Genomic DNA, 14769 nt, shown 5'->3' on the forward strand with positions numbered 1-14769 from the left:
GGCAGGAGGCAGGGTTCTGTCACTGAGCAGCGCAGACTCACCCTGTCCTTCCCCTGAACCGCTTCCTTCCCTTCCCCTATCCCCACCCCGAAAAACCATCTGTGGCTTTGGCAGCGGAGCCCCCTCCCCAGAGAAAGACAGCGGGAGGACAGTTTCCCACATGTGGCGCCAGGCAGCAGGCAGAGCTGAACGAATAAATAGCCGGTAAATCGAAGACCCAGACGAGGTGGCTTTCAGGAAAGGCCGTCGCTGGCTGTGAATCCTGGTGGCCTTTCGTTTTCCAGCACCGTGCGTTTGCTGACTTTTTGTGAAAGAGAGTGCACGGGTAGTGCGGGGCCCCCTGCTCTACCCTGGGAGAGGAGGCGCCTGTCGATGACTGTCCTGTCTGCCTGAGGCCCCAGTCCATGACGCGCTGGCTGTGTGTGTGTCCACCCCACCAGACCTCAGTTTCCCCTTCCGCACGGAGCTGGTGGGTACTGTGGAGGGGACCTGAGGAGGGAGGCTCACTGCCCAGGCCAGGAGGCCAGGGCGAGGAGGGTGTCCCGAAGAGGTAGGGACAGCTTTATGCAGGCGTGGGCTCAGTGCTGGGCTGCCTCTGGCTGTGTGGCCTTGGCCTCGGTGTTCCCATCTGTAAATGAAGTGACAATGTCTTGGGGTTGGTGAAACCCCACTACAGGCTGTGAGAGGAGGTGTCCCAGGTCCCCCTCAGTGTCAGGGATGGGGGCTCCCTGAAGGATGGGCAGAGAGAGCTACAGGCTCCTGAGGCTGGTTCCCTACAGTTTGTCACACCCCACCACAGCTCCTTAGGGCCTGGATCCTGCGAATCCTGGATCCTGGAAGAGGAACAGGTCTCGTCCCCAGGGCCAGAAACCCCTGCCTATGTCCAGACTGCCCCACCTGCCTCCTCCTCCCAGCCCACAGGGCCTCTCAAGTTGAATGCCCTCACAGCTGCCCAACTGGGAGTGTGCCCCCACACAGGAGCACCTACTGTGTGTGCATCAAGAACTAGGGATGAATGTGAGCAAAGGTGGACACGGCCTGGACCAGCTGACAGCCTGGCAGGAGACAGCACTCATGTTCTTCACGCGGAAGAGCCAAGAAGACATGGGTCCTCTAGAGCCCAGACTGGAGAGTTGACAGCATATGGGGAGAAGGCAGTGGCAGGACAAAGGCCCGTGTCGGGTAGGGACTGAATGCCTTCAAGGCCTGGGAACAGGGCCCAAGCGACGGAACAGGCCTGAGTGATGGAGCAGGGCTGCGGGGAGAAGGTAGCAGGCCCACAGCGTCTGGGGGCCAGGCCCCGGGGCCAGCCATCTCTGCCCTCCTGGCTAGAGCCGCCTGCCCACAGACAAACCAGGGGATATCCTGTGGGAGCGTAGCCTCCCTGCCTCTGAGATCTGGGGCTCCTCACAGCCAGGTTGCTGCAGGCAGAAGTCCACCCACCCGCCACCCACTCAGTCCTCCTGATCTGGGTTACCTGCCCACAGGAAACGCCCCCCGCCCCCAGGAATGCTTCTCAGAGGCGATCAGTCAGCTGGATTCAGCAGGCCCATGGGGAGCTTGGCCAGGCCCTTGGATCCCAGCTGCCCAGAGGCTGGCCTAAGTCACATAGCAAGAGGACAGCAGGGCCAGCTGGCCCAGCACCCTGCGCGGCCTCGCGCAGTAAACGCTATGAACAGGTGGCCGCCCCGAGCTGCTGGTGAGGAGGTTCCTGTCCTGGGTTCTGCTTCTGGCTGTGTGGCCTTGGAAGGGTCACTTCCCCTCTCAGAAACTCGGTTTCTCATTTGAGCGAAGAAGAGAACAACAGAGCCACCTCATGGACCCAAGAGGATTAATGAGGCAAGTGAGCACCCAGGACATCTTCAACCCTCAGGACCAGAGCTCAGAGAGGGGCAGGGCCATTCACTCCCACCTGCAGACCAAGGCCTCTGTCAAGGCCCACCCCACTGCCAGGAGCCCCCGCCCCTCCTCAAACCTCAGCAAGGCCCCAACCCTGGCCCCAGCCAGGAGGAGAGCAGGAAAGTGACGATCACTGAGTGCCTGCTGCGCCCCAGAACCCTCGTGTTTCTCAGGCAACCCCACATTTTTTCAGGTACCCCCCACATTCTCAGGTGTCCTCACCGGGTCATGTGCTGCAGGGGGAAGGGCTGTACCTATTTTACAGCCCACAGACAAACCTGAGAATGAAGTCCCCTGTCCTGGGAACTGCACATCGACCCTCCAGCTCTCCAGGGGGCTGCTGCCATGGAGGGTTTTCCACACGGGGCTGTGGTAGGGCTCCTGGGAGTCCAGCCAGGGCCAGAGCAGGGCCCAACACAGGACCTCCTAGGTGGGGGGATTCCAACCACACAGACCCAAGATGGTCCCAGGGAATGCCTGAGAGGCAATGGGAGAGTGGCCAGAGCTCGGTGCGGGTCCCAGCCCCCTATGCAGGAGCCGAGTGACGAACTGGTCCCCTATACTCGGAGTCTCAGTTTCCTCTTCTGTATACTAGGATTGAGTGCTTATTTTCCACGAGTGTGGCCTCTGAGCCCAGCGTGCAACAGGTATGTCACTGGGCTATTTCCTGGGAGCACCTGGGGTGGCACATAGGTAGTTGGCACTCAGTAAGTGCCCATTTCCTCCCCTCAGCTGGCTGTCTCTTGTAGACCCCTAATTCAGTGGCTCATTCCCCCAAATTATCAGAACCCTGAGTCAAGGACCCCTCCCCAACCCAGCTACCTGCTAGCCAGCATGATACTAATCCTCTCATCCTTAGGAAGTGAAATTATAATCACTTTTAATTGAAAAAGGAGGCTGATAGGATTCCAAACCCGATGGGAGAATAATTAACGCAGCCACTGGCCTCTGCGGCAGCTCATTAATCTTGTCACTCAGGAGGCAGCTCATTAAACCCTGCCATCCTGCCGAGCACTAGAAGGAGGCCTCAAGTGACCTCCACTCAGGTCTCTATTTCTCATGCAGAGGACTTGATTGGGGCGAGGTGGGCTTGGTTTCCAAAAGCCAGAGTAGGCAGCCTCCTTCAGAACTCTCGAGCACACAGAGTGAGTCCTGCAGCTACTGCCCAATCCATCTACTGCCCACGGCCTCAGCTTCCCTCAGCTTCTGTAAAATGCCGTCCCCTGCCCCCAGGATGGCTGGGAAGTAAGAAGACTGGCCTAAGGCAACTTATCCTAAGTCCTGGAGTAGTCAGAACCACACCTGGCGCAGCCACTCGGCCCCAGGGAGGCTGACAGAGCACGTAGGGAGGCCCCATGCATCCCCGGGTCCCCCAGCCCCTCTCTGCAGTCTCCCCAATTCTCCCTCCCCTCACCTGGATCCAACCTCTGTACAGACTAGTGTTTCTCACTCCATCATACATTGGTGTCATGGGGTGGCAGGGTGACAATGTGCAGGATTCCCAAGACAGACTCTGGACCCCCGCTCGGGGTTTTGGACCCAGAGGGTCTGAATGGGCTCCAGACTCTGCCTCCAGGCGCTGATGCATGGTCTGGAGACCATTCACTCACCTGCGGGCAGTGGGAACAAGGGGACCACTGAAGGAGCCACTTCAGAGGGGGTCCCTGCAATCATGACAAAGCACTTGGGACTTCATGACGAATGGTTAAAGTAATGAAAAATAACTGATTTTTTTATAATGAGCCGTCGAATGTTGATAGGTTGTTTGGGGGAAGGAATGGTGACAATCTTTCCCACAAAGTCAGAATCACATGAAGCCTTGCACATTCTTCACCCTCCAGGGGTTTTCCCATTGTGACCTAGAGCCAGGGGCAACCAGGCCCCGCTGAGGCTGGGGATGCTCAGCTTCCGGCCCCTCTACTGGGCCCCTCAGGGTTGGGGTGGGAGGTTCGTTACAGAAGAGAGTCACAGCAAGATGGACTATCTTCTCTAGGCAGAGCCCAAGGCAGCGTCAAGTCCGCAGCCATGCTGGGGGCAGGATCCATGCTGGGGCCTGAGGGCTCCAGGCCAAGGCGAGCCGACTCCGCTCTCCTGCTTTCTCCTCCTGGTCCCTCTGAGCCTCTTTTTCTCACCCACTATGTCCTTCATGGTGACAAGGATGGGGACTTATCCAGCTGGCAGCTCCCAAGCCAGAGCAGGCCTGGGATGTTGTCAGTCCTTCTCCAGGATTGCTACTCAGCATCCACAGTGGTTCACTCCTCTGGGAGACCAGCCGCTGGGCCCCCACCCGGCCCCCACTCCAGCTGCTGCTGGAGGCTGCTTCAAGCATCCCTGGTGGTGCTGCCCTTGCCAGAAACTCAGAGCCTGGGGTACCGAGAGCCCAGGCTGGCTTTCAGGCTAGCCAGCACCCTCTCTGAGCCTCCATTCCCCGTCCATGAAGTGAGCATGCTAAACTAGATGCCCCCAGAGATCCCTGATCTAGAATTCCAGGGCAGAGCTGCTCACCAGGCCAATCTGAAGAAAAAACAAAAACAAAAACAAAAAAAAACAACGCCTGCTTTAGTTTTCAAAGTGGGTTCCGCGGAGCCCTGGAGTTCTGCTGCAGAGGGCACCCCTGTGTGTCCCAGCATTCCCTGCTGCCCTCCACGCCCTGACCAACCTGCGCTGGGCAACCGGCACTTGCTCATTAACCCCTGGCTTGGTTGGGAGCTTCCTGAGGCCACTGAGTCCCAATAGGATCCCTATACACCAGACCCTTGCAAGAGGGCCCCAACGGGTCCTGTGTCCCTCTCAGTAAGGAAGGACTCTCCAAGGAATAGATCAGGAGGCAGTCAGAGTGTGCTAGGCTGAGTTTGGCCCAATGTTGACACTGAGGGTGTGAGATGTGTTCCCAAAACAGTGTCAGCCTTGCCATCAGACATTTCGGAACTCAGGTGTAACGGAGGAGAAATGAAGAGGCTTAGGGCACTGCCTTCAAACCCCCATGCCTACCACCCTCGAGCAGCCCCTCCTGCCTGCTGGCTCCTATACATGGAGCATTGAGGGGGTTTCATTTAGAATGAGGTTTGGAGACAGAGTGTACAGACCCTCCACGGCCTTAGTGAGAGTGTATGCATGTACGCATGTGTACATGTGAGTATATGCTATGCGTGTGTGCACACGTGTGTATGCTGAGGGGGGGATTTGGTCCCTGCCCTGCACACTGCCCAAGCTGGCCTTTCAGATCTGGAGTTCCAGATCTGAGGAGACACACCCCCGGGATCCCCAGGAATACCAGCTCCAGGCAGCCTCCCTCCATGAAGGCTGGGCCCCAGGTTCCCCAATATGTGTCTCTTCCTGTTCTGCAATGTTGTGTTGAGATGGATGGAGGCACTGCCACCTCGCCGATGGCCACACTGAGGACTGCAGAGCTTTCCTGAGGCGCCAAGGGAGGTTAGCAGCAGGGCCAGGCAGCTCCGGACTCCTTCCGGCCCGTGCGGAACCCTGGGCAGGAAAGCGGGGCCTGAGTCAGAGTGGCCCAGGAGGTTCCGTGGTGGGGTGGGGAGGGGAGAGAGTACAGCAAGCAGTAAGTCGCTGGCAACAGTGCACGGACAGGACATTCCATGAGACACTGACAGACAGGCTTTGGAGGGGCAGAGTGACCTTGGGCAGTGTCTGTGCTAGCTCCACGGTCAGGGAGAGTTTCCTGGAGGAGGTGGCATTAGCACTAGGCCAGGGAAGGCGGGAAAGGAGGCACATCCTAGGAAGAGGACAGCGGTGTTGGGGCCTGAGGCAGGAAGGTGCCTGGCACACAGCAACACGACGGGTGGCAGAAGGGGCGTAGGTGCCTGGGAAGGTGCTGGGAGGGAGGGCAGAGGATCCAGGCAGCACAGCGTGTAGACCTCTCTGGCGTGTGGGCACCTGAACCAGGAGCTTGGGAATGAAGGCACAGGGTTCCCTGCAGCCCCCTGAATAGCACTGAGGGCTCCTGCCTGCATCTTCGGCATCCTGACTTCACACAGGACTCCACACCTCTCTTTCTTTAGAGTCTCCAATTCACTCCTTGGCCTTTCCCTGCTCAGACTGTATGGGACAGTAATGGTCATTCCAGTCTTCCAGGGTAAGGGCTCCAAGGACCGCTAAAGAGCCAGGTCCCTCCACCCTGCACAGATGATGTCCAGGGTTCCAGAGAGTGCCAGTTGGTGCAGGCATCAGATAAGGCCCCTGGCAGAGCTGGTGACCAAGCCAGGAATCCTGCCTTTGATTTCTGGCAGCCCTCCTGATGCCGGTGCTCAGCTGGGCTAGCAGGCTCATTCCAGATCCACACAGGCCACCAGGATGCACCAGACGAGGCTGACGTCCAGGAGCTGAGGCTCAAGGAGGGGCTTCTCAGCAGAGCTGGACATGGGACATCTCTTTCTGCATTCAGCCAGTCCCCAAACCTTTCTGCATGCCCCGCCCCGTACAACACCCACCCCCCACCCCCAAGCACTATCCTGTAAAACAGTAGCCAGACTCTGCCAGTCCTTGCTTGAAGTTCCAGGACTCCCACCTCACACAGAATAAGGTCCCACTCAGCACTCATGTCCAGAATGAAGGTGTGTGGTATCCCAGAGAGGTTGCAGGGCTCATTCTAGGAGGAACTCAGGCAGAGCAAGGGCTGGTCCTCAGGCACTGATGGAGGCACGAGCCACCTCTGGAGAGTTGATACGTAAAGTCTTGGAAATGAAGAGCTACCGTCGGCAACACTGTCACACACCCCCGAATACTGGTCCTTGACGGAAGAAAGGACAGAAGAGCACTCTCTTCTCTCAGTGCTGCACCAGCCCTTGGCAGGTTTGGCGGGCACCGGGCCCTGTCTTTAAGCACACTTCCGCCCTCCCCAGTGCCTCCCTGTCATTTTGGAAGACATCATTTTCTCCCCACGTGCTCCTCTTATCTCCTTCCTGTTAAAGGATCTCAAATATGCACCCGATAAGGTGGGACGAACACTTGCTTCCCAGCCCCTTCCAATGCCAGCCTCCACTTTCTCCCAAGTAATTAAGATAAATGCAGCTGATAATTCGTGCCGTATTCTTAAACGTACCCTCGGGCCATATCTCAGATATAATTTTACCTGCAAAGGTTTATCTGCGCACTTGGGTAACAGATAGTTTTTAAGCAAAGCGGCAGCGTTTGAAGGAAAAGGAAGGGGGGATATTTGTGAAATAAATGTCAGAATGAATCACACCACAGCCCCTTAGAGAAAGAATGGCTAACTGGGAACGCTGGGCGCCGTTCTGGGCCACTCCACTCTGCTTGGGACTTGGGGCGTGTCTGGCTGCCCAGCCAGCAGGAAAGGGGCTGGGATGGGTAGGGAGGGCACTGAGAGAGTGGCACCTGCTGGGCAAGGGTGTCGTCACAGGGCAATGAGCATGGCTGTGTTCCTCACACTTCTGCTAGCCATGCTCGTCTCAGATGATCTGGAAACCAGCCCCTGCCCAGGAGAGCCAGCACGAAGAACACCCGGGTTTACCCACCACGCCCGCTGGGAGCGGACCAGTGGTTGGAAGGGCCAGGCCAAGCCTCAGGCCAGTCATGGTGCAGGCTCAGGGAGGCCGAGTGACCAGGACAGTGCCCAGGGAGATAGCTCAGGTGGCTTATGAGGGTAGAGGCCCGGAAGCAAAGCAGGGATCAACAATCACAGAGGCCAGACAGGACCCAGGCAGAGTAGGGGTCTCCCAGAGGCCCAGGAGAGCGACTTGGTGGCGGTGGCAGGGTCTGCTGGCTGTTGGCCCTTGGGCTGCTCTGAGCTTCAGTTTCCCATACAGTACCCAGGTTAGACTGGGATTCTGCCGCCCTTTCCAGCTGGTTCTTGCCTCTTGGCTGGTGCCTAAGATGGGGAGTAGGGCTTGGGGGTTGGTTGTGGACATGGGCCCATGCATGTCCACACATTTCTGACCCTCTGTGGCCCACATTACCTGCTGATAACACCCACTTCCCTTGCCAGCCCCGTGTGCTTCTACCCTGGCTTCCCAGGCAAGAGTTCCCACACTGACCCATGCTCGAGAGCCCCTTACCAAGGCCCCACCATGCATGGCTTAGGGTCACCTCCTCACAGAGGCCCTCTGTTTACAAAATCAGTGATAACTACTGGGTGAAGCGCTGCCTCATGAATAAATACCTCTCAGGTTGACTCAAGCATCACGGAAGGCTTCTCAAAAGAGGTAGACTGTTCCAGAGGAGCCTGGAAGAGCGGTGACCACATTCAGAACAAACATCTGTTGAGGGCTTACTATAGCTGGTCTGTCCCCTTTAATCTTCCTTGACAACCCTTTGAGGTCAAAACTTTGATCATCCCTATTTTACTGGAGAGGAAACTGCTCTGCGAGACTCAGGCTGGCTCCAGTCCCGCAGCTGGGAAGTGCTAGAGCCAGGATTTGAGCCCAGGCCTGAGTCCCTACATGGTCTCCCTGGAAGTGGGTAGAAATCAAGAAGACAGGAAAGAAAGGAGGAGGTGCCCTAGGCAGGGGGAACTCAGCAGGAAGAGCCAGGACTGGGGCCCGCTGGAGGTGAAGGGAGGAGGGAGCCCGGCTCTGGGATAGGAGGCCACAGCCGGAACAGGGCAGGTTAAAAGAACAAGTGAGGGAAGAGGATCAGGAGCAGAGGCGGATACTGTGCAAGAGGCAGAGGGAATTGGGGGGGGGGGGGGCGGTACAGAGAGGGCAGGGGTCCAGGCCTGTGGCAGAACCGCCCTCACCCAGAGCTGCTGCCCACACCCAGGGCCGGAGCCAACCGGCATGACCGTAGTCTTGAGTTACCTGGAGCACTGGGGCCAGGCTTGTTAAGAGAGGGGCCAGGTAATGTTTCGGAGGGAAAGGAGATTCCTGCACTCCTGGGGTTCCCTGGGGCAGCCCCGGATCTGAAGGATTGGATCTCCCCACTTCAAAGGGGCCCCAGGCTGCTGAAACCTACACCAGTGCACACCAGGGGGCTTTGCCAAGAGTCTGGGCTGGGGCAGGAACCCGAGACCTAGAGCGCATGCTGCCCCAAGCCTGCCCCATGATCTGAGCATGGAAAGCTAGTCCTGGAGCCCCTGAAGGGACAGCTGTCATTGAGAGCCCCGTGGTGCTGCAAGTAGAACGTCAGGCCTACCGATCAGGGGCTGAGGAAAGAGGGTGATGGGGTGTCTGAGCTCTGCCCACAGGCTCGGCACGTGGAGGCAGGGCACCCCAGGGATGGGAAGGGGCCACTGAGGCAGGACTGAGGTAAAGAGCCATTCTGCCCAGCATGGGGCAGGCATGGTCCTGAGCAGGCCTGCTTCACCTCCCTGTGTGCTTTACTATATGCTGTATGACTTGAATAATCATGTCACCTCATTTACCATTGACTTTTCCTATAAGTGCCATGAGGCAGAGGCAGTGAATTAATCACTCACCGCTAGATGCGCAGTGCCCAGCATAGCATCTGACACGAATGTGCAGCTCTGTGAGCGAATAAATGAATGAATGGGAAGGTGCAGTGAAAGCTCTTCTGCTGAGTCACTGGTGGCCTCCTGTGGTTCTCCTCCCTCTCCAGGCCTCGGCATGCCTGCCTCCACCAGGAAAGGGTGCACAGTGATGCTAGGACTTACATTAAAACCTAGGGTTCTCTGCTTTGGCAGGATGAATGCAAGTTGGTGCAACTGATTACTTGTCTATTGCTGTGTGACATGTAGCAGCTTAAAGCAACACCATTATTATCTCAGTTTCTATGGGTCAGGAATTTGGGCACCTCAGCTGAGAGGTCTGGTCAGAGCCTCTCAAGCAGTTGCAGCTGGAAGGTCTGTAGAGGCTGCTATCTCATCTGAAGGCTCAACTGGGGCTGGAGGAGCCACTTCCAAGCTGACTCCTCACACAGCTGTGGACAGCAGGGCTAAGTTCTCATGGACCCTCCACAGGGCTGCTTGCATGTCCTGATAACATGGCTCCCTTGAGTTACCATTCAGACAGAGAGCAAGGAGTAGCCACAGTGCCCTTTATGCCCTAATTTCTAATGTCCAACCCCCTCACTTCCACCATACTCCATTCATTAGCAGCAAGTCACCAAGGCCAGTTCACCTTCAAGGGGCAGGAATTGGGCCCCATCTTTTTGAGGAAGGAGGATCAAAGGATTTGTGACCAAATTTTAAAACCACTCCAGGGATTAATTTGACAAACTCTCTCCAAATCACAAATGCATTTGCTTTTTGACCCCACCATCTCAGAGTTTACCTTGCGGGTCTCACTAGCACTTGGTTCGTGGTTGTACTGTTTGTAAGGTCCATATAGGATAACCCAGTGTCCCTCCGAGGGCATCTAGATACATGACTGTTCATCCATTCTGCAGAATATTCTGTAGCTGTGTGTAGTGGAGAAACAGACAGGCAGATGGACAGACAGGAATCTCTATGGAGTGCTATGGAATTCTCTCTAAAATACATTGTTAAATGCGAGAGAGGTGTGGAACGGTGAGTGCAGTAGACTATCTTTTGTTGAAGAAAGGGGGAAAATAGGAATGTTTATTCATATTTGCTTGTATTTGCCTCAAGAAACTCTGGAAGGACACGTAAGAAGTTTCTGTGTGCTTATGGGCAGGACAGGGGAAGAGGTCGATGGGCTAGGGTGCAAGGTGAGAATTCTCACTGCAGAACTTTGAATGTTATCTCAAGTTCGGGAGCCACACAAATGTGTAATCTATGCACACACAAGAAAGTATCAAAAAGAAATGTAAAATAATCATCAAACCTGGGGCAAAGGCAGACAGCTGACCCCCAGCCATGCAGGGTCCCCTGGCCGAGCTGAGCTACCTGCCGGCCTCCTGAGCTCACCATCTCCCTGTAGCCCCATGATGGCTTCCTGGCACCCTGGGACCCTGCTGGCTTTGCTTGGTGCAAGGGGACCTCGCCCGGGAGCCACTCACTCCACTGGACTCCTCCCAGGGCTCTTGGCCTCCAGCCAAACACCACATAGATTCTGACACACTTTCCATTTTCCTTGCAGCCAAGAAATCCTCATTCCTCAGGAAGCTGTGCGGCGACCTAGCTGAGGGCCCGACTCCCCAGGTATGTAGAAGAGGATGGCTGGCAGGCCACCATCCAGCCGGGGCTGCCCTTGTCCTGGCCTCCCCACCCACCGCACCCTGGCCCCGTCTCCTTGTCTCCTTCCATCTCCCTGCTCAGGTGATAATTGGAGCTGCCAGCTGCCTTCCTAAGAGACCATCTCCCCAAGCCAGCTATCAGGGCCGACAAGTGGCTTCTAACCACAGCCCTGAGCCAGTGAGATGGACTTTCAGGCCTGCAGCTTGTCACCTGATCTCCTCCACCAGCCAGCAAGTCAGGCCTCCTCAGATCAGACCCCTTCTTTCCTGAGAGAGGCCTGGGGCACAGTTGTTTAAAACCAACAAATTAGCTCTTCTTCCTGTTTTCAGACCCCGCCCAGCCTTCCCCAAGCCCCCTTCTTCTAGTTTCCTCATGATGTTTCTCTTTGTGCTGATGAGCAAATCGGATTTAACAGTTACGGTATTGACTGGAAAATACGTTGGTCCTCCCGACCTTTTCTGCTAAATGCTTTATGAAGTTTATTCACTGATTTCACCCTTGCTATGATCCTTTGAGATAGTTTTCAGTGTTATTCCCAGATCACAGATGAGAGAAGCCAAGGCTGGTTAAGGCTGGCAGAGGTGCCTGGGGGCATGCACCCTGCATGGGCAGGGAAGTCAGAACCAATGTCTCGCCTACCCATCCTCTCAGAGGCTGCTCAAAGCCTGGATCTGAGGGGCTCACTATCTGACAACTACTCCGCCTCACCTGCCACCCCCTAAACAACTCTGGAAGCTCCCCAGGCCCCAGGCCTTCCCCACTTCTCTGCACTAATGTCCCAGTGGTAGGCTGCTCAGGAGCAGATGAAGGAAGCCCACAAGCCCGGGAGGCCCTGGGAGTTCAGAGGCCCCTCAGTACCTCTGCACAGCCGACCTCATGGACATTGCCTATTGCAGTTGGAGCCCTTGGGCCTGGGTCTGGAAGTTGGCCTGGGTTTTACCCCCTTAAGCTGTCTGAGAAGTTCAGGAGAGGAGGTCCCACAGGCCAGAGCCCCTCCTACTCTTAGGGAGGACCAGGCCCCAGCCCACAATGGGTTCAAAGCGGGCTCCCAGACAGACTTTCACTGGATCACTGCCCTGAAGCTGCGTGAAGAGCTATGCCTGTGGGGCATCCCTGGAGGTAGCGGCAAGGGGAGCCCCCCAAGGGATGCCGTGGCCTGGGTCAGAGTGCACGGAGAAGCAGGCCACCCTTGTCCAAGCTGCTGGCCGTGGCCTGGCTGCCTGCTTACTTGGGGTCCCACTTACCCACCCTGCAAAGGCCTCACTGTCCTTCAGGAACTGGCCCAGTTCTGAGCAAGTCCTTTCCAGGCACAGAACTCTTTCTACAAGTTTCCTCAAACAGCCCTGCACCTGCCTGTGTTCACAAGTTCCTACCCCTGAATGCCCTCTATAACCTTGTGCCGCAAACCTGGCCATCCACGTGGCAAGAACCAATGCTGCCTCCTCCATGAAGCCTCCTCTGATGCCAGCCAGGCAGGAGTGCCCTCCTCTGACCCCTGTAGGCCCTAGGTTAAATTCTATCTAGCATGCAATATGTGTTCAATAAATGTTGCTTCCTTATTCCTATGCCCAGCTTCTGTGGGCCCTCCAGGAGCTCCGAGCCCAGGCCAAGTCTCTGAAGCTACTGTCTGTCTACTCCCCTAGTCACTGTGCATGGGGCAGGCATCCAGAAGCACTTGTGTGAATGTGAACTCATGAACAAGGGGTCAGCCCCAATAAGTGGCCCTCCCACCAAGAGCAACTGGTTCTGGTTGCTGGAAACAAAAGGCCCCTGGTCTGACCCCCTCCCCCTTGGCAGATGGAGAAGCAGCCCAGAGGTGAATAGTGCCCCACCAGCAACCAGGCAGCCAGCCCACCCACAGGACAACCAAGCAGCCCGGCTACAGCTTGTGACCTCAGCCCTCGAAAAAGCAGCAAAGCAGGTTCCCAGGTCTCAGCTCAGAAGTGGTGTGAGTCACTGCTGCTCACAGCTAGTAGCCAAATGGAGCCATGTGGCCGAGCTTACCGGCAATAGGACAAACAGGAACAAACCTTCCGCGGGGACAGTGGAATCTTAGTAATGTGATCTACTACCTTAGTCCCCAACGGGGAGCCTTCTGAGCAGAGCTCAGGGCTGCCTAGAAGCCAAAAGTGCCCCTGAGAGCAGGTGGGGCTGTGGGGTCAGAGGGATCTGCTCCTCCTTAAAAGCCCACACAGGGTGGCTCAAGTGGCCCCGCCTAAGGTACGGTTGCAACCTGGACAGATGCAATTCCTGTCTGGCTTGCACAGTGCCCCTGGAGAAGCACCTCCAAAACCCCATGCACAGATGGGGACACTGAGGCCGGCATTCCAGGAGGGAGTGCCCCTGTGTGCCAGGCACCACGCCAGGTCACATAGAATGTTAAACCTTAGGACGACCTTATGAGGGAGGCACCATTACCATCCTATTTCAAGGGTGCAAAAATTGACCTTGCCTCAGTCATGAATGCCTACTATGTGCCAGACTCCAGGCCATGGGGAAGGAGCGGGGAATAAATCACAGGCTCCCCAGCTCAGCAGCCATGGGCTCAGGCAGAAGCAGGAATAGTCAGAAAACCACACAGTGGACAACCCATAAGCAACCTGTTGTACAGTTTGGACACAGTGACTCATGTCATCCCACAACAGCCCCATCGGGGGGCTCTCCTGGGATCTCCATCTTCCAGGCACAGGGAGGCCAGGGGACTAGTCCCAGGTTCCATAGGAGGTCAGTGGCTGAGCCAGGACTTGCACCAAGCGGTTCAGAGTCCAGCAGGGGGAATGGCATTGCACAGGCCCTGCCCCGTCTCGTGCAGGGGGCTTCATGAGGGCTGCCACTGTCCCCACACCAGGCATAGGCTGACTGATCAGGTGTCCAGACCATGTGCGACATGGCTTGGGGAGGCCCCTCCTGGGGACCCCCAGGGCCCTTTACTAGTTGTGAGGCCATGGAAAAGTTACTCACCTCCCCATAGTTCTGATGGTTTTGGCCTCCAGAGTCACTGAGAGGACAAAAGAAGTGATTGATGGAAAGCATTCGCCTCCCCGGCCCCCTGCCAAGTGCTCAGAAGGAGCTCATAGCTGCTGTTACTGCTGTCATTTATTCATTCAACAAACTTCACCTGCAAGCCCTTGCCCCAAGGCCTCCCAGTCTGAAGATGAAAGAGGAGAGGAGGGTGGGCCTGAGGCAGTGGGGCCCAGAGAAGCGGGCGAGACCTCTGCTTAGGAGAGAAGGGGTCACCAGGCTACTGAAATGGGGGAGGGGCCACTGGGCTGGCCAGGTGGGGAAGGGGACAATGTGGTGCCCTCTGCTGGCCAGTACTGGAACCACACCCACCCAGGGGAGGGACACAAGCCTGAAATCAGGCAAAACACCCGTCCTCGGGTGGATGCAATTCCTGGGCAGGTCTTCAAGTGCAGAAAGCAAGCACCAGTGGTGCCTGGCACCACCTAGAAATACAGATGTAGGCCCAGCCCTGGGGGACTGACCAGTGGATCCCCTGAGCAAGTGGCTTGAGGCTGTCCTGTGCTGGCCAGGCCCAAGATTCCCACAGGACCAGGTGTGAGCCTCAAGCCAGACTCAACTGTATGCAGTCTCACCCCTTATTTCCCAACTCAGCTTCAGATGCGAGGCCCCTCCTCTAGGCAGGTGAAGGAGTCCCCTGTGTCCTTCCTGGGCTATAGCTCAGACTACACCAGTGGCCACCAGGTGCCTGTCATCTCTGTTGTGTGGCCTCTACAGGTCTGGGGCCTCTCCGCTCACAGCCTGGCCAGCCCCCCAGCAGGTCTGCTCTGAGG

At 56.7% G+C, this 14769-nt stretch overlaps 1 protein-coding gene across 3 annotated transcripts in view; it reads left to right on the forward strand.

Annotated features, from left to right (window-relative positions):
* Positions 1–14769, forward strand: part of ZNF469 (zinc finger protein 469) — a 288356-nt gene that overhangs the window by 259359 nt on the left and 14228 nt on the right. For all 3 annotated transcript variants that reach the window (XR_001594964.2, XM_016129457.2, XM_016129462.2), the window contains one exon: positions 10878–10939. The gene's annotated coding sequence lies outside the window, so the exon portion shown is untranslated. The remainder of the gene's footprint in view (positions 1–10877; positions 10940–14769) is intronic.

Source organism: Rousettus aegyptiacus, unplaced genomic scaffold, assembly GCF_014176215.1.
Source record: "Rousettus aegyptiacus isolate mRouAeg1 unplaced genomic scaffold, mRouAeg1.p scaffold_m13_p_14, whole genome shotgun sequence".
Taxonomy (NCBI): Eukaryota; Metazoa; Chordata; class Mammalia; order Chiroptera; family Pteropodidae; genus Rousettus; species Rousettus aegyptiacus.